The 18,015-nt window shown below is 42.7% G+C and overlaps 1 long non-coding RNA gene across 2 annotated transcripts; it reads right to left on the minus strand.

Moving 5' to 3' along the window:
- Nucleotides 1-7,477: 7,477 nt before the first annotated feature.
- Nucleotides 7,478-11,635, minus strand: LOC138422193 (uncharacterized). 2 transcript variants are annotated; one of them, XR_011249788.1, is made up of 3 exons: nt 11,276-11,635; nt 10,112-10,264; nt 7,478-8,715 (listed from the first exon to the last, which is right to left on the minus strand). It is a non-coding gene; the product is annotated as an uncharacterized lncRNA (long non-coding RNA). The 2 variants fall into 2 exon arrangements; XR_011249787.1 differs by lacking the exon at nt 11,276-11,635 and having other exon boundaries at nt 10,112-11,011.
- Nucleotides 11,636-18,015: the final 6,380 nt, after the last annotated feature.

The raw sequence follows: 18,015 nt of genomic DNA on the forward strand, positions 1-18,015 counted from the left end.
GACAGAGGAGCCTGGTGGGCTGTTGTCCATGGGGTCGCACAGAGTTGGACATGACTGAAGTGACTTAGCACGTATGCATGCATTGGAGAAGGAAATGGCAACCCACTCCAGTGTTCTTGCCTGGAGAATCCCAGGGACGGGGGAGCCTGGTGGGCTGCCATCTATCTATGGGGACGCATAGAGTCAGGCACAACTGAAGCGACTTAGCAGCAGCAGCAACAGCAGCAGTATGTGTATATGTATATGTATATGTATATACTCTTTTTCCATTATGGTTTATCACAGGATATTGAATATAGTTCCCTGTGCTACACAGTAGGACCTTGTCGTTTATCTATCCTATATATAACAGTTTGCACTGGCCAACCCCAGCCTCCCACGCCACCTCTCCCTTGTCCCCCGCCCCTTTGGCAATCACAGTCTGTCTTCTTATGTCTGTGTAGAGGCTGCTTTCCTGACCAAGCTTGGCTATTCTTCCATGGTAGTGTCATTTGCAAAACTCTATTATAACACTCATCAGGCTGGGCTGCAATCTCACTCACACATACTGGGAGTTGTTCAACATTAAAGCCATATCGGGGGCTGAGAGGAAATGCTGGCCACTCAGGCAACGTAGTTCACTTCAGCTGGCTTTGGTGGCATTGAGGAAAGGAGTCTTGAGACCTTTGCTTATGGCTAGACCCTCAAACTCTAAGCCCCATGAAGTGAGGGATTGTTTCTGTTTTGGTTACTACAGGCTTTCCAGGTCCAACTGGTGCCTGACCCAAAGGAGGCTCTTCATAAATATTTGCTGAATGAACAAACGCATGAGAAGGTGAGAAGCTGCGGAGCTGAAGGAACACCAGCAGAGACAGGGAACACCACAGCTGGCAAAGGAAGGGCGTTTGGCCCTCTCGGTCCCCACCCAGGCGGCCTTGGCAGCGAGAAGGAAGGAATCCTCTCCCGTGGGGGGCAGCTCTGAGTTCTTCAGCTGTTCTGAGTTGGAAGTCTCCCCTCACTACATCACACCTGGCTATATTTCAAAGATTAATGAACAGCGTCTTGTCAGGTTTAATATATTGCACTCGGGGAGTTTACTTTGACGATGTAATCATAAATTCCCTGAGCTGCGAATTACACCTTAAGGACTTAAATGAAGTCCTGGTGAGACCCAAAGAAACAGGAATCACCGTAAAATGTAAAAAGTGCCAGTTTTGAGAGAAAACTGTAAATTTTCTAGGACATTAGGTTTCAAAAGAAGGATTACACACAGACTAAACAAAGTAGAAGTCATAAAAATTTAAAGACACCACAAAACATAACAAAAATAAGATCCTTTTTAGTTATGACAGAATTCTAAAAGGAAACTTACACCAAATTATGCCACCCAAGCAGAGCCATTAATTAACCTAATGAGAAAATATGTTCCATTTCCATGGCCAAAACATGTCAGGAAGCCTTTGACATTTTAAAATAGGAAAAAAGAAAGAGAGAGGTGGGGGGGGGGGGGTGGAGGGAGGGAGGGAGAGAGAGAGAGGAAGAAAGAAAGAAAGAAAGAAAAAGAAAGGTAGTTGACCATTCTAAAAAGGTTTAAACATTCACTTATCAGTTCAGGAAATCTAAGGTACTTTTCATAATATTCTCAATGACCCCTTTGAGAAATTTTTGCAATTGTTGCATAAATAGAATGTGGATTACAAAAACAGTATTGGGAAAAAGAATTTGAAGTCAAGGGAACCATCAGGAAACCAAGGATCAGTGTCTGAAGTGGAAGCTTAGCCACTGACCTTTGGGCAGAACTTCAGAAGATGAACTTAAGTAATGTGGACAGAGAGAAAACAATGACCTCCCTTCGACCCCCTCCCCACCAAACCTACACTGACCCGAGGAAAGACTCAAGCAAAGCGTGGAGATAGAAAAATATATATTCTGAAACAAACCAATGACAGCGAAAATTCCCCACGTCAACTTCCCTTTCTGTTTCCCAGTAATTCTATTGGTTCTGTGACTCAACGTTGCTTCCATTACAACCGAAGTCGTTTTCTCTCTGGAGGGCCGTATTCCACCCCCTTTCTTCCTGGGCCGTTCCTTGCCCCAAATCCCTCTACCAGCTCTCAGCCTTGAGCCTAGTTATGAGGTTTAGACCTGGGTAATTCACTGATGATCTCTTTTTCCCTCCTGAGACACGGAGATAATAATATTTCCCATATATTTTTCAGAAGTTATTTTAAGGATTAGTGAGGTCATGTGGGTAGTGCTTTGAGGTCTTCAGATGAAAAGGGCCGGAGGAGGCCAACATATCATTAGTCAGCTTTATTCAATTGCTGTACATTCTTATACCAGTGTAGTTATAGTGGAGAAGGTATTAGGCAGGGGTTTATGTATTTCTCCCCAAGATTACTCTTAAAACTGAAATTGCAAAGTGGTCCCAGTTGTGAAAGTTGAAACCAGGGTAGGTAACGAAAGCTGTAGGCCTGATTCCCAGGCGTTCTGGACGGGGCTTTGTGGCCTGGACAGGCTCCAGGTTCTACCTTCTCTGGTGACCTGGGGGGCAACTTGCCCTTGTGCCCTTTCAGAGGTGATAGACAGTTAACAGAGTCCTGGCAGCTCTGGAAATATTGCCTCGAGGTCTGAGGTCAGAGATGTTTTTCCAGCCTATGCTGGGAAGGTAGTCTGATTCCTACCAGCCTATTGATGTTGCCAGTCATTTTAGGAAGGAGATTCTCCACTTGACTAGAAGATTCTCCATTTGAATAGAAGAAACGACTCTTGAGTCCACCCTTTTTCAGCCTGAGGTATCACTGAGTTATCCATCCATCTCCCTTCGGGGATAACCCCAAGGCCACTAGAAATGTTCAAAGACGAGCCTATGCTATGCTGTGTTTAGTTGCTCAGTCATGTCTGACTCCCTGAAACCCCATGGACTGTAGCCCGCCTGGCTCCTCGGTCCATGGGGTTCTCCAGGCAAGAATACTGGAGCTGGTTGCCATGCCCTCCTCCAGGGGATCTTCCCAACCAGGGACTGAACCCAGGTCTCCTGCACTGCAGGCAATTCTTTACCATCTGAGCCACCAGGGAAGCCCAAAGATGTGCCTAGACTTCAGGAACTCCAGTGCTCCTTGGCCTGGTGTCCACACCGGGGTATTAAGAGCTTAACTTTGAGGATTCTGAACTTGTCCAAAGATCATATTATTGAACCAGAAGATCTTTAAATGAAGGTTGAGGGGATTCATCATTTTAAATGTGAAAAAAAGCTGATGATTTTTATATGGTAGTTACAGTTTGACGATGAGATGGAAACCATCATCATCATTTCAATTCAACTCATCATTTCAATTTGGAAATGAACTTAAACTCTAAACTCTAGTTTGTGTTAAATACATCAGATGTATGGACTCAAGACTTGTTGATTCTGAGATCTAGATTTGGAGGCAGTGGCTAAAATTCTTTAGTTCACTTGAGTGAATCTTGAGACTGTCTTCCCTATCAGACTTCAGGATGAATTTCCTGGAGGAAATGAAGACATTTAGTGCTGAGCACCACCAGGGAAATGTCTGATCTGGTAGGTCTGAGGCGGGACCTGAGAATCTGCCTTTTTCACAAGTTCCCAGGTGATTCTGGATGCTGCTGGTCTGGGGCCATGCTTTGGGAACCATTAAACTAAGGGTACAGGCTTGTAGAATCTGGAGTCTAAACTAGACTATACCATGTATGGTCCTGAACTAGGACGTTGACATCACTTGGAAGCTTGTTAGACATACAGAATCTCAGGCCCCAACTCCAGACATTTTGTATTTAAATCTGCCTTTCATAAGATGTCCAGGTAATTAATAGGATTTCCCTGATGGCTCAGACAGTCAAGAATCTGCCTGCAGTGCAGGAGACAAAGGTTCAATCTCTGTCGGGAAGATCCCCTGGAGAAGGGAATGGCAACCCGTTCCAGTATTCTTGCCTGGAGAATCCCATGGACAGAGGAGCCTGGTGGGCTACGGTCCACAGAGTCAGAGTTGGACAGGACTGAGCAACTAACACTTTCACTTTCAGGTAATTAATATGGACGTGAAAGTTTGAGAAGCACCACTCTCAAGCTCCCTGTACTTGACTGTCCAGTAACCTATAAACTGTTCTTAATTCTCAGGCGGAAAGCTCTCTGAGTGACATAACTTTCCATTCAGATACAGCTCTGATTGACAATAACCAAGGACTCCAGGAGAATCAGCATAGCACAATAGAAAGAAAACTGATCTCTCACTCACATCTCATCAAAGAATGAATTGGGACCTAGAAAAATGACCAATGAACAAATCCAAAATGACTTCAGTACACAGACAAGCTTGCTTGTGTCACAGGAACCAAAACCCCAGGAGAGAGTCTATACTTCTGAAATCACCTGTGGGGCGACTCCTCGTGAGCAAGAGTCCCCTGAACCAGGCGGGAGCTCTTGGGTGTTCACTTTTTAGCTCCGTTGTACAATTCTATAGAGCAGAAATGTCAACGCCTCTCTCAGCAGGGCCAGCCACAGCTCTCCCTGTGTGAAGGCAGGTGTTCAACATCAAATAACACTGCCCTGGACCTGAGCAACCCAGAGGAAAATGTAAATGAAACTAAACAGTTATGATAAGAACCAGTCGAGCACCCGGTCCACCCTGCCCCCAACTCATCCCACCCACCTCTCTTCTTTGCTCACAGAGCTGAAAGGCCAGGAGTTGTCTTTAGAATTTCAAATACTGTTTGGGAAAAACAGATCCTACAAACGTCAGAAATCAGGGCAGATGAATTGACGGTCGTGCCCACAAAGGATTTTACCCACAAGAACCCACCAAGCTATCCAGTGAAGAAGACAGTGAGCAGCCTGAAGTTTACTACATGGGCAGATCTGTGTTCCCAAATAACTAGTGCATCTCTCATGGATTTGTTCTAGCAAGTCATTCATTCAATAAGTATATATACCTAGTGGTAGGGTCTACAGGAAATATGAAATGAAACACCTTGTAGGGGGAATAAATGTGAAGATAAAGTAGAATGCAAGGTTGAGAGTGTTCAGGAATCCCTGCAGAGAATCTCTGCGTGGATGGGAGAGAACCTTAGGGTACCAGTCTCTGAGATGAAGGAGATGGGGGCCACAGCAGTATGAGCAGAAACTGGTGACTGGAGTTTGCATGTACTTGTCTCTTGAGGTCACTCCACTTTGATTTCCAATGGAAACCAAATTTCCAGCCCCCGTGTAAGCAGTTTGACTACCCTGGGCCAATATGCTATGAAAAAGCTAAGACTAACCTCCACAGAGAGACCACAAGGGTACAGGAAGGAGAGTGCTATCTTGCCAAGCCTGTTGGGGCAGCTCCACTCACCTCCTGAGAGCAATGTCATGAGAACTTCCAAGCAGAAGATACCCAACCAAGCCTCTCCTCAATTCCTGCCCTAAAGAAACTTTGAGATATAACAGAATGATTGCTTTTGCTTTAAACCACTAAGTCTGGAGTGATGTGTTGCATAGTCATTGATACATGGGCTTCCCAGGTGGCCCTAGTGGTAAAGAACCTGCCTGCCAATGCAGGAGACGTAAGAGACGGGGGTTCGATCCCTGGGTCAGGAAGATCCCCCCCCCCGGAGGAAGGCATGGCAATCTACTCCAGTATTCTTGCTTAGAGAATCCCATGGATAGAGGAAGCTTGGGGGCTACAGTCTATAGGGTTGCAAATAGTCAGATATGACTAAAGTGACTTAGCATGCACACATGCATTGATACACAGAACAGATAAGAAGGAAATGAACAGGTTGATGGCATACAGAGTAACTAGGAATGAGAGCTACTTTAAATGGGGGGGGGGCGCGGGGAGAGGCATAGAAATCCCATCTCAGGAGGGAGAGGTGAAGAGTTTGGAAAAGGGCATCTCAGGCAGAAGAAAACACCAAAATATTAAGGGAGGAAAGGACTGATCCTTGTTATGGAGGCAAAATGAAGAATAAGGTTGGATATGCGGGCAAGAGACAGTTATGCAAGGGTCCTGGAGGGACTCCTGAAGAATCTGGTTTTCACTGGAGAACCCTGGGGTGACTTAAAGCCACCAGCTAACCCCAGTTCATGCCTATTACTCCAGCTGCCTTGGTTCCAAGGCTCTCCCCTCCAGAGGCCACCCCACTCCCTCTGTGTGTATCAGTCCAAATCATGGGCTATCCAGTGGAACCCAAAACCTAGTGTTATCAAGAGACAGTACATCCACACCCCAGTCACCAGTTTCCACTCTTTCTGCAGTGTCCCCTTTATCTCAGAGACTGGAACCCTCTTCTCTACAGGGCTTGGTTATTCTTGGACCACTGGCCCAAAGCGGGTGTGCAGTCATTCTTTAGCTGAATATTGAATGAATGCCCAAATGTCAGGATAAATGGTTGGGTCAACTCAATTCTTTCACAAAACTAAAACATATCCTTTGTGAAATGGTCTTTCCCCTTTGACTCACCCACTTTCTAAAGGACATAGTAATAGCTACACAGTGGCAGTAAGACATCTCCCCTTACCCCTTTCTCCCTAAAAACTGACCTTTCTCCAGTGCCGTTTGGTTCTCAATGGAAAGACACGGACATTCTGAACATTTCCTGTGTTCCCAACAGGTTCTGGGCTAGCCTTCAGTAATTATTCATCAGTGGATTGGTGCATTCATATAAGTTATCCTCGATCCCTTACAGCACGAGCCTGGATATACAGTGTCTTCTGGTCCTAATGTCAGTTTTTATTGTGCAAATGAAAAGAGAAAGTATGTAAGAAGGAAACGTCTCAGTTTGTCCCTCCTCCTTCCCTCCGTTTTCATTCTTTGATTTTTCTCTCATTATAGAAATGTAGAGGTGGGTTTGTTTTTTCTCAAACTCGGGTAATCAAACTTCCCTTACTCCCTTTATACTTGTAGTCAGTATGGCACATTGATATGAATCTTTTTTTGAAATCTAATTTTGTAGAGAGAACTCATTAGGGAAAATAAATCACTATGAGTTCCTAAGTGAAAACAAGCAGAGGTGAAACACTAAAGCAAAATTCTAAGAGATAGTCATTTCTCACAATGGAACAAGCGAATATATGAAGTAAGTCATAAGTGAAGTTGCTCAGTCATGTCCAACTCTTTGCGACCCCATAGCTCTTCCGTCCATGGGATTTTCCAGGCAAGAGTACTGGAGTGGGTTGCCATTTAAAGAGAAAAACAAATATCATATATGGAGGCATACATGTTGAGTCTAGAAAGACGGTAGAGATGATCTTATTTGCAAAGCAGAACTAGAGACTTAGACATAGAGAACAAACGCCTGGACAGGGAGATTGGGATTGACATGTGCACGCTAAAATGTATACAAAAGTAACTAATGAGAATCAGCTGCATAGCTCAGGGAACTCTACTCAGTGCGCTGTGGTGACCTAAATGAGAAGGAAATCCAAAAAGGAGGGGTTATATGTATAGCTGATTCACGTTGCTGCATAGCAGATACTAACGCAACACTGTAAAGCAACTATTCTCCAATAAACGTTCATTTAAAAAAAAAGAAGACAAGAGAGTATAGAGGCCGGTCTTCACATGCATCCATGATGAGGTAGGGGTGGAAAGTAGATAATGAATACAAGTCCATGTCCAGAATGATGTTCCATTTGCATCGTGAGGGAAATGCATAGGCCCTCCACAATGGCTGTGTTGTAGTCAGCATGCCTTTGAAAAACCCTGTGAACTCTCTTTTTACCAAAGTTGGTAACGTCGTGAGTCCAGCTAGATAATGAGCAAACTTACCAACAAAACATGCTTTCACTGTAGTGTATGAAACTCATCATCAGAAATAAATGTTTGGAAATAAGATGAAAATAAATATTATTATTAACTTGGGAGTCACGTTGTGGGAGGCAACCCAAATACCTAGAAATCTGGAGTGATTAGGTCATTGTAATCTTAATCAGTTTTTTTTTTTTTTTTAAAGGATAGACAAGACTTTCCTGGCACTGCAGTGGTTGAGACTTTGCCTTCCAATGTAGGGAATGAGGTTTGATCCCTGGTCAGGGAGCTAAGATCCCACACGCCTGGCAGCCAAAATACCAACACCTAAACCAGAAGCAATATTGCAACAAATTCAGTTGGCTTTAAAAATGGTTCACATTAAAAAAAAAAACTTAAAAAAAAAATCTGGATAGGCAAATTGCAATAAACTCCAAGCCCTCTTTCCCCCTTTCTGTTTACTACTGAAACAATGACATGGTCTGTTATGCCAAGGAGATAGCTGGTCAGCTTGGTCTATTAGACTGCCAGTAAATTGATTTTGCATCCTTGAAACACCATTTTCACACATAGCACTTTCACTATGTCATCTCATTTGACGTTGGCAAAACTGTGGTAGTTATCGTTATCCTTGTGTCCATTTTATCAAATATGATCTACCTGCTGCTGCTGCTGCTAAGTCACTTCAGTCATGTCCGACTCTGTGCGACCCCATAAATGGCAGCCCACCAGGCTCCTGTGTCCCTGGGATTCTCCAGGCAAGAACATTGGAGTGGGTTCCATTTCCTTCTCCAATGTATGAAAGTGAAAAGTGAAAGTGAAGTCGCTCAGTTGAGTCCGACCCTCAGCGACCCCATGGACTGCAGCCCACCAGGCACCTCCGTCCATCGGACTTTCCAGGCGAGAGTACTGGAGTGGGGTGCCATTGCCTTCTCCGGTGATCTACATAAGAGACGATGATTTCTTGCAAATGCTAGCCTTCTGGTGTCTGTTGAATGAAAGAACACTGGTCAGTGACTTCTGAGATTCACACTCAGTTTTCACTGCTGGCCCTGCAACCCCACCACTGTGTCATAATCCAGTCCAAATTATCTTGGCCCTTGAACTATGAGTGCAGATTAATTTACATGCTGAGTTGCTAAATCGTGTCCAATTCTTTGCAACCCTGGGACAGCAGCCCACCAGACTCCTCTGTCCATGGGGTTCTCCAGGCCTGAGTACTGGAGTGGGTTTTCATGCCCTCCTCCAGAAGATCTTCCCAACTCAGGGACTGAACCCATGTCTCTTGCATTTCCTGCACTGGCTGCTGATTTCTTAGCACTAGTGCTACCTGGAAAGCCTGGTTAATTTACATAGTCATTGTTGATTCACAGATGTGCAGTTAGACTAGCACAGGACCTTGAGTTACATTCTGAGGTCAAAGGGATATCAGAATGACTGTCTTGGCCCATCTGCCCCATATCCTATGGCCGAGGTTCTTCCTGAGAGAATGCTGTTGCTCTCTTTGAGGGCATCCTTCAAATTTACATGTATTTCAACTTCAGTACCCACTTAGGGCTTTTCCTCTTACTCATGTCCACTAGGAAAAGAAGGCAACGTTTAGCTTAATCCTGTAATTCCTTAGTCTAACAGTTTGAGGTCCCTTCTGGAAGGAGTTGGAAAGATAAATAAAATTTCCTAATAGTTTGTTAGAGAGCGATCTGTGGCAACATTGGAATGACCTGGGAGCTGATTAGCAGTGCAGACTGTTGGGCTCCACTTCATACTTAATGAACCACAAATTGATTTTCCCAAGATTCCCCAGACACCTGGTAAGAAAGGATATTAAGGTGTGAGAAGCACTGGCCTGAAAGACAGGGTACTCCTTAGACACAGCATCTGAGGTTGGAGAAATGAGCGCCTCCTTTTGGAGGTTTGATGTTCTGGTGGTTCGCCTTGGTGATGCCTGCTGTTCAAGGTTTTGGGCACTAGAGGGGGACATTGGGCTGCATGGCTAAGTGAGCAGGGCCTCTCTCCAGGAAGCAAAAGGGTATCTTGACATGATGCAAAAATTAAACCTTTTCTTTTTGAATCTCTTGCATGAAATTTAGTCCAGTTACCAAATAGTAACTGACACCTAGCATGAGCTATGTGCCAAGCATCGTGCTGGGACACTTACATGAAGGCTTCTTTGAATCCTTAGAGGTAATATTCTTGATGTACTTTAAAGATGAAGAAATTGGAGCACTTCCCTGGTGCTCCACTGGTTAAGATTCTGTGCTGCAATACAAGCAGCGTGGGTTCAATCCCTGATCAGGGAGTTAAGATCCCACATGCCATGCAGCTAAAGAAAAAAAATTGAAGAAACTGGGGTTCGGGAGGTAGGGAAATACACTTATGCTTACCCCACTGAGAAGCGACAGGAAGCGATAGAGCAGGGATCAGGCAAGGTCCTTCCGACCATGAGCCTGAGCTCTGACCCAGCACCCTGAACTGGCTTCTCCTCATTCTTCCCAGCAGCCCTGCAGGTCAGGCATCACAGCAACCAGTGGCGATCCCTTTAAACAATTAAAATAGAAGAGCAAGGGATTAAGGAAAATTCTCTACATTTTTAATGCACTTATTGTGAGGCAGGAGAGCCCAAAGGTTATTGCACAGGCTTTATTCTGTCCAAAACAGCAGCCACTGGCTAGAGATGGTTAAGAGCCCTTGAAATGTGGCTGGTGTGATGGAAAAAATGGATATTTAATATGTTTCATTCTAACTAGTTGACTTTTAAACTCTGATAGTTGATTATTGGAAAGCTTTAAAGTGTTTGGAATAGCTTGGGGGTGTGACTCTACTTTTTCAATTGTCAAGTTTTTTCGTTAAAAATTTTGGGTCTCTCTATATAAAATTTATATGTAAGTATTAGTCATTTAGCCTGACTCTTTGCGACCCCATAGGCTATAGCCTGCCAGGCTCCTCTGTCTATGGGATTTCTCAGGCAAGAATACTGGAGTGGGTTGCCATTTCCTTCTCCAGGGGATCTTCCCAACCCAGGGACTGAACTCGGTTCTCCCACATGTCAGGCAGATTCTTTACTGTCTGAGCCACAAACTGAATGATTTTACTGTACACATGAAGCTAACACAATGTTGTTAATTAACTATTCTTTCAGTAAAAATAGAAAAAAGATTTAAAAATTCTGTGTCTGAATGAAGATGTGCCATAAGTATAGCATATACACTGGTTTTCAAGGACTCTATATAAAAAAAGGAATGTATTTATTAACGTTGCATTAATAAACAACAATAATTCATATCTCAGTTACATGTTGAAATGATCATATTCTGGGTATGTGGAACTACATAAAATATATTACTAAAATTATTTTCACCTGTTTCTTTTTACTTTTTTAATGTGGCCACTAGAACATTTTCGATGATGCATGTGGCTCACATAACCTCTCCGTTGGACCCTGCGGCTCCAGAGCCGATTGTTGAGTTCAAATCCTTACTCTACCACTCAAAGCTGTGAGAACTCTGTAGGTTTCCATTTCGCTTATAAAACGGTATAACAGTACCTACCTCACATGGTTGAGAAGGTTGATGAGTCAATATACGTTAAGTGCTCGTTGGGTGACAAGTCTCCATAGGCCTTGTATGTTTCTGCACCTCTGATAAGCAGAATTTTGTTGTTTTGTAGACTAAGTTGTGTCAGACTCTTTGTGATCCCATGGACTGCAACACGCCCAGCTTCCCTGTCCTTCACTATCTCCCAGAGTTTGCTCAAACTCATGTCCATTGAGTCGATGAGGCCATCCAATCATCTCATCCTCTGTCGCCCCCTTTTCCTCCTGCCTTCAATCCTTCCCAGCATCAGGGTCTTTTCCAATGAGTCAGCTCTTTGCATCAAATGGCCAAAGTGTTGGAGCTTTAGCATCAGTCCTTCCAATGAATATTTGGATTTCTTTTAGGATTGACTAGTTTGATCTCTGCAGTCCTAGCAGAATGTTCTAAACTATCTTATCAAAGATGCTTGTATAGTAACAGCTAATCAACTACACTCCAATATGAAACCAAAATTTAAAACAAGAAATCTTGGACTCTTCACAGTTTGGGACAATATTTAGAAAGAGGCATCTGGAACACAGCCCTGTGTTAAGTGTTAGATATTATTACCGTTACCTGCCCCTCCCCTACTTCCACTTAGTGCAGCTGAATCACTGCTAATTTCTGCCTTTTGTGTCCCCTTGTACGCAGGGAGAGAGCATTTCCTCACTCTCTCTCTAGCCCTCCCATTGGTTGCACCTTGTCACTTACCCCTCCTGGTGGTGTCTTGTTGTGGTCAAATTGTCAGAGCTGAATCTTATAGATCAGCTTGATGGATTTGATTTTCTCTCACCAAATATTGTTTCTTTTAGCTTATTCTCTTCCAGGAGAATTTTCTGGAACTAAATGTTAAGGCACATGGTGGTTCTCTACGCCCTCAGTTCCTCCTGATTGTACCTTCTCTCATACAAAGGACAGTTTGGCACACGAGAAGTGTCAACCAGCACTTCTCTCCACCAAAAATTCTATTTGTCTAGTGCTACTTCTTCACTTTTTTTTTCATTAAAAAAAAATCTGGGGCTGTACCACGCAGCATGCAGGATTTTAGTTCCCAGACTAGGGATCGAACCTGTGGCCCCTGCAGTGGAAGCACAGAGTTTTAACCACTCGACTACCAGGGAAATCTCACTGCTTCACTTGTTTACTCTCAAGAGATGTGCATACACACAATCACAGAGGGTAGTTTCCACATATGCATGAGATTGATTTTGACTGTACTATATAACTCTACCTAGAGTTAAGAGCTTTATTGGTTTTGGTCAAAGGACAATGTAAAAAATTTCAGAGCAAAGAGTATATACAGTGTACTATTTGGAATAAGCTACAGGGTCAAAACAGAACAAAGCTAAAGGGAATGTGAAACATTTCAGTGTGAATTATGTATAAAGGATAATCACACAAACACATCACTGAAATGTTTTAACTGAACTCTCTGAACTGCCTTTAGCTCTGGTTTTTAAAGTAGCCAATATAAAAGGACACCTTACTTTTATAATGGCGACTGAAATTTAAATTTAATTAAAATTAAGACCCTGATGCTGGGCAAGATTGAAGGCAAAAGAAGGAGGTGGCAGAGGATGAGATGGTTAGATAGCATCACCAACTCAATGGACATGAGTTTGAGCAAACTCTGGCAGATGGTGAAGGACAGGGGAGCCTGGCGTGCTGCAGTACATGGAATTGCAAAGAGTTGGACACATCTTAGAGACTCAACAGCAACAAATGAAATTAAACATTCATACCAGCCCCATTTCAAGTGCTCGAGGGCCAAATGTAGCTCAAGACTACCATATTGGACAGTGCACATATAGTACATTGCTATCACGGGACGTTCCATTGAGGAGCCTTGCTGTCAAATTACATAAATGTCTGAATCAGGCGGTAAGTATTATTCATTAGCAAACAGCATTAAAAGGTACATCCAAGGTATTTGGGACAGAATTCTAGACATGTTTGCAACTCTAAGCAATATGATTATATCTTGGCTTTAAGATACAGGTACAAAACTTCAGCTATGAAAATTCAACACAACATAGAATTCGTTTTCTATTTTGTCAGTGGTTATATCTTCACTTAAATCTATCTGCTCACAGTGATATTTTCCTTTTTAAATGTTTTCTCTTGACAGAAATCGTCCACAGTTTTGTGATGACTGCATACCATCTTGGCACGATTGACAGAGCTTAAAACTAGCGTATACTTTATTTATGGTGCGTATTGCTTTTACAACCCAATTTATTTTGAACAGATTGATGAATTGCAAAGTACATAAAAATATTGTGCTTGTTTGTGTCATTATGATACTGTTGCTGAAAATCACATTGGCTATAGTAACAACAGCAACCACAACAGCTCCAGCATGATGGGGATACCTGACTGCCAGGTACAAATGCGTACCCTGTGTTGTGTGTATATTCTACTCAACTAACTCAAGCCTGGAATGAAGATACATGACATATGACTGTTTCCGTTTTGGTGACAGAAAGCCATTTTCCCACCAAGTTTTTGCGTTATTACTATTCTATCCTTGGAGAAGGAAATGGTAACCCACTCCAGTATTCTTGCCTGGTGAATCCCATGGCCTGGTGGGCTACAGCTCATGGGGTCATTAAAAGTCGGAGATGACAGCACATTCTGCCCTTGAAACCATCCTCTAGATCCTTGTGCTTCAAAATGTGGTCCAGGAACCAGCATTAGCATCACTTGGGAGTTTGTTAGAGGTACAGAATCTCAGGCACCCCCAGACTCTGTGTCCCCAGAAAACTAGAGGCACGCTAAAGTTTGCGAAACATTGCTTTAGACACCGAAGATGAGACATCAGTGCTTCTGATGCCATTTCTGGGGCAAGGTGTTATAAACTGAATCATGTCTCCTTTCAAAATGCCTATGTTGGAGTTCTAAGCTCCTATACTTCAGAAAGTGTTCTTGTTTGAAGTTAGGGCCTTTACAGAGGTAATCAAGTTAAAACAAGGTCATTAGAGTGAGTCCTAATCCAATAGGACTTGTGTGCTTATGAAAAAAAAGGGGGGGAAATTTGTATAAGACCCACAGTGTCTACAAGCCAAGGAGAGGGAACAAAACCTTCCCTCCCAGCCCTCTCTGAGGAACCAACTCTGCCAGTACCTTGATTTCAGGCTTCTAGTCTCTAGAATTATGAGATAATAAACACTTTTGGTGATTAAGCCACGAATTTGTAAGGGCAACCCTAGTGGACATTACATGGTTACTCTTTCTTCTGTACCATGACTTGTCCACCTTTTTAGATGATGTTTCAGGCATTTGTACTGTTGTATCTGCTCAGAATATGGTATCTATCACTCAGGTAGGGTGCCTACAGCAGTGCTCTTGGGAACACAGTTCCTGGAAGAGATCATTACGTTTCTAACAGGAGCAAAACTAGTCATCGAGGGCCCTGGAAGGAGTGGCAGCCTCCTTGTGACAGTGGGTTCTTCAGCAAGAAGAAAATGGTGGCCACAGACCAGTGTGTGTGGCAGTCACTCAGTTGTGTCTGACTCTTTGCAACCCCATGGACTGTAGCCCGCCAGACTCCTCTGTCCATGGGATTCTTCAGGCAAGAATACTGGAGTGGTTTGCCATTCCCTTCTCCAGGAGATCTTCCCAACCCAGGGATCAAACCTGGGTCTCCTACATCTCCTGCATTGGCAGGAGGGTTCTTTATCACTAGCGCCACCTGGAAAGCAGATCAGAGAGTGCTTTAGAAATCAGAAGAGAGGGAGCTGCAGGAGACATGAAAGGATTATTCAAGAGTAAATCATGCCAGGATGGGAGGAACAGGAAAAAGTGATTCGGAGAACCCAGCGAAAGCAACAAAGAGCCATAGAGGGCAGAAGTGGCTGGAAGACTGGGAAAAAACTGAGTGTCTTTTCTAGTCATTTAGCTGCCACAAAATGCAGCGGAGTAGTTAATAAACTATCTAAGATGCGCAATTTCTAACCTGCAATTCACATGGATCCTGGGATTAGGAATGTCTAATGATAATCCCTGTTAGAGCTGATAGGAACTTGTCTCTCAATTTACACATAAGGAAACTGAGTCCTAAGGCAGTGAGTGACTTACCTAGCATTACTCGGCTGACTAGTTGGAAATAGAAACCTGGGAACCCCATCTCACAGCCGAAGCCGAGAATTCCTGCCAGCACACCCAGCATACACAACTTTTGGAAGCTGTAGATCACAGAACAGTGTCTATGATAATCTAAATTGCTTTACATGAAGCACATGGATTTTGCATCAAGTAGTTTTAATTATAGGGCTATAAATATGTCAAATATGTCATCAAATATCTGATGACGTCTTATTAAATTACAAAAGTGAGCTCAAGCAGTTCCTGATGTGGGCGTAATCCCAAGAAGAATGAGTTTTATAGTCAAGTGCTACTCAGGCTTCTCTCCCCCTCTCCCAGTCCCCTACTTTCCCAATTTTAAATTGTTTTAATCATAGAAACTATCATCGAGTAATCAAGCATAAATCAAATTATGAAAATATCAAAGAAATATTGTATCTAAATTATTTTTCTTCCTTTGATCCTTTCATTTCTTTAAATGCTGGTAGAATTTAATCTCCAGAGAGACCCTTTCAGACCTTCAAATAGGGGAAAATATGTATTTTTTTCTGATGAGATCGTGTAGTTGCTATTTTAAGCTATACTTCCATTGGAATTAATACATTAGTCTAAAATGAAATTCAAAAAAAGAAAAAAAACATGAATGTAAAGAAGCAAGTTCAGAGAACTCTCTCTCATATTAGTCGTCCAACTCCTGGACAAATCGGAAGCTGATAGGTTTAATAGTACAAAGGTGAGCTATGAGATCTCTTAGTGACAACTAGGGGAACAATGGCCTTTTCCATTTCCACACATAACCCTGCAATTACTTAGGCGGTAAGTAAGGATCTCTTACTTTGAAGGTAGGATCCCTCTGATTGTATGTTGCTGTGATCATGCTGGGATTCTAGGCAGTGGTTTCTTAAGGTATTCTCCTAAAGGAGATCGCATCGTGTTCCTTTGTAATGCCACCTGTGATCTCTTTTCTCATCTGTGTCTAAGTCTTACTAACATGTGTATCATGTATTTATTTTCCATCTTTTGGCCGTGTTGCACAACATGTGGGACCTTAGTTCCCTGAGCAGGGATCAAACCTGAGTCCCCTGCATTGGTAGCACGAAGTCTTCACCACAGGATCAGGGTCTAAAAAAGGAAAACAGAAACTGCTCCTAGTATATTTATGACCAAGGGAATTTAATGCAGGGAATTAATGACACTGTTGACGGCAGAGAAGAAGGCAATCAAGGGACATGAAGAAACCCAGAGATATGGTTAACATCAGGAAAAGAACCACTTCCATCTTTAGGCTGTTATATACCTATTATTATTATCTTCCTCATGGCAAGTAGGTAGGAGCTGCTCTAGGTCTGTCAGGGATTCTAAGTAGAAGATATATCCTTGGGAGATTTATAATCTGGTTGGAGAGACCAGGCATGTGCAGAAAACAGATCATGATTAAGGGCTAAACCTCAGGGACAGAGTCTCAAAACTGGAAGGGCAGTGGCTAGAGGGAAAGAGACCTTCTGTGCTTCCTGGGCCACTGAGGGGGCTTCCCAGGTGGGGTTCCTGGTAAAGAACCACCTGCCAATGCAGGAGACATAGAGATGCAGGTTCAAACCCTGGGTCGGGAAGATCCCCTGGAGGAGGGCATGGCAACCCACTCCAGTATTCTTGCCTGGGAAAGCCCATGGACAGAGGAGCCTGGTAGGCTACAGTCCGTGGGGTCACAAAGAGCTGGACACAATCAAAGTGACTTAGCATGCATGGGCCACTGAGGAATGAGCTAAGGGATGCTTTTCATGGAGTTTCTTTGCCTAACTTAACACTTCTGGAGAGTAATCTGAGTTTGAGGACTCTGTCTGGGAATAAGCACCTGTAACACATTTTCTTCTCAGAACAATCTTCTCTTCTAGGGAAATAGCTTTACCTGCCAGTCAGGGATGTATTTGTTTAGGAAGAAAGGAGATCGAGATGAAAGCATTTTGCTCTTCTAAAGAATACTGGCAGATTTAAAATTCATGTTCAAAATAGCATAGCTGACCTTGTACAAATACTCTTGATACAACTGACTGGAAACCAAATGGCCAGGTCAACGAGGTTTTACGGTATCTGCAATCGCCTTTTTTCCACGTCTCTCCTCTTCTACGTGCTTCTTTCTCTCAGGACTCTTGACTGCTCTTTTGCACTCTTCACTTATTAATTTTTTACTTTTTTGAAAGGATCAGATCTAAGTCATTTACAACTTATAAATTTAAGTCAATATTTGTACCCAATGAAACTGACCCTTAACATTGCCATATATTTTGGGGAGTAAAATTTTGAAAATAGAACATGAAAAGTGAAAAAAGACAAGAATAGTTTGAACAAGTAGTTTGAGTATAGAATATTTAAAAATTAGTGTTTATGTACTCAATATGGATACTTAAGAAAAGCTTTAAAAATTCTAAAATAAAAAATAATTTTAAAATCGCACATGTACATTAGATCATAAGATAAAGTTTAATACATTTGATCATGTTAAAGGACACAAAACACAGCCAATCTAACCAAATTTCAGGCATGCATTTACATAAATATATTAAATTAAGAAAAGAAATTATACACTTAAACATCCTTTTCACCTAAAAATCATTAAATCCACAGATCAACAATAA

This window comes from Ovis canadensis, chromosome 17 (assembly GCF_042477335.2).
Source record: "Ovis canadensis isolate MfBH-ARS-UI-01 breed Bighorn chromosome 17, ARS-UI_OviCan_v2, whole genome shotgun sequence".
In the NCBI taxonomy this organism is placed as follows: Eukaryota; Metazoa; Chordata; class Mammalia; order Artiodactyla; family Bovidae; genus Ovis; species Ovis canadensis.